Raw genomic sequence first — 2125 nt, forward strand, 5'->3', positions numbered from 1 at the left:
ATGTGCTAGAATGCTAGGAGGTCCATACATAACTAAACCATGAAAAAATGAATGACATTACTCAAAGTGGCAACTAGGACATGGAAAATGTTGCTGATATGAAAGTGGCATATCCCTTCTTATGCTTAGAATGGTTTTGTAAATAGTATAACACTAAGGACGATGTTCCTTTAAGGGGGAGGGGATTGTATCACCCCTTTTATTATCCCAAATTTTGTAATGTAATTAAGAACATATATTGTTGGGGTGCCAACATTGGTGCTATGATGTCTAACTCTATTATATGATGTAATGTTTATTTTTATTAATAAAAATACTAGAGTTGAAGAAAGGGGACATCCAAAAAATTACAAGGCTTTGGAAAGGGGGAAAACATGACTTAAGAGGAAAAATATACCTTGGGTTAATATTTCCCTTTGATGTGATGATTAATCTTCCCAAGCAGCTTCTAACATGACATTGAGAAGATGAAGAGTCAAAGCGTGATTATAAAAATAAGAGGGAGGAGCAAACAAGGGGTTCTTCTTCTTGGTTCTTAAGCTTCTAGTTTTTCTCTCTTCTATCTCTCTTATACATCTCTCTCTCTCACTTGGAAATTTGAATTGACATGAGAATTGGTGACAACTTGTATAACCATAATTGAATATGTTTTAGTGCTTTTTCCTTGGATTGGATGGCTTTGAGGACAAGAAGTTTTCTTGTTTTTGTGTGACACAAAGAGCATTGAAGAAGGGACTAAAGGGATCAAAGAATGACTCCCTTGTGCTATGTAGACCTGCATTGCCATTTGTGAATGTCTATGGACTCAATCAAGGAATGGAAGGGTTGTCACTAAGATTCTTTCTTGTGTGTGGAGAACAATGGCCTTCACTTTTTGTGTTAACTATAGTTTGAAAATTGTGTGTTAAATCCCTAAGATTAGATTTTTCCCTCAAGGCATCAAGATCTGACATAAGAATGGCTAGCTATGAGAAAAATTGCAACACAACTGAGCCTATGGTGGGGTGGAATGTGGTTCACCCTACTTCAATTTCCAATCTTTTTCTGGCTACAATAAATAAATATTTGTTTCTATGTTAATGATATTTATGGAATAGATTGCTTAATGACATGCATGATTAATTAATTGTTCTTTTCAACAAGTTTATATGTACATGCATTTACCCTTCAACAAATTTATCATAGTTGTAGTTATTATATTATTTGGTTGTAGCTTTTTATATGTATTTAATTTTATAACACTAGTTGAGGAAGATATGTTTCCTAAAATCTTCTTTAAACAAGCCATGTTGGCATTTTTATAATAAGTTTTCTTCTGATAGGTTCCGGAAGCTAAAACTTGGACCATAGTGAGGAAAAATCATGTTAATCATTTGGTTTAATTTTCAAATCTTGGGTCACAAAATTTTTAAAAATATGAGCGAAGAAAGTTGGGCTTCATAAATGCATCTTTAAATAAGACATGTTGGCATTTCTACTATAACTTTTTTTCTCGAAGGTTCCAGAAGTTGGAACATGGACCATACTAAAAGGAAATCCTATTGATCATCTTGTCCAACTTTCAAATCTTGGGTTGCAATATTTTAGGAGATATGATCAAAAGAAGTCAAGCTTCCTAGATGCTCCTAAAATTGTGTATCAAACACACCATTTTGGCATTTATGTTATAACTTTCCATTTGGGAGGTTCTAGAAGCTAAAACTTTGACCATAGTGAGGGGAAATCCCACTAATCCTCCGATCCAACTTTCAGATCTTGGGTCACGATATTTTAAGAGATGTGATCAAAGGAAGTCAAGTTTCTTGGATGCTCATAAAATCATGCATCAAATAGAGGTCATGTTGCCATTTCTACTATAACTTTCCTTTGAGGTTTCAAAGGCTAAAACTTGGACCATCATGAGGAGAATTCCCATTGATCATTTGATTCATTGTTCAGAACTTAAATTGTTATAATTTAGGAGATATGCCCTAGGGAAATTATTATATTAGTTTGCATGCAAAGTGTTTGAAGAAATTCTTAAATAGTTTAATGATTCATTGCATACAAATTGATTGATGAAATGCCCCAATGAAAATGTTCTTTTGTGGATGGGGATAATATTGTTATATGTTGGCATTGTTTT

The sequence above is a fragment of the Pinus tabuliformis genome, chromosome X (assembly GCF_031772625.1).
Source record: "Pinus tabuliformis cultivar Carrire ecotype Pingquan chromosome X, CPIR1, whole genome shotgun sequence".
NCBI classification, from domain to species: domain Eukaryota; kingdom Viridiplantae; phylum Streptophyta; class Pinopsida; order Pinales; family Pinaceae; genus Pinus; species Pinus tabuliformis.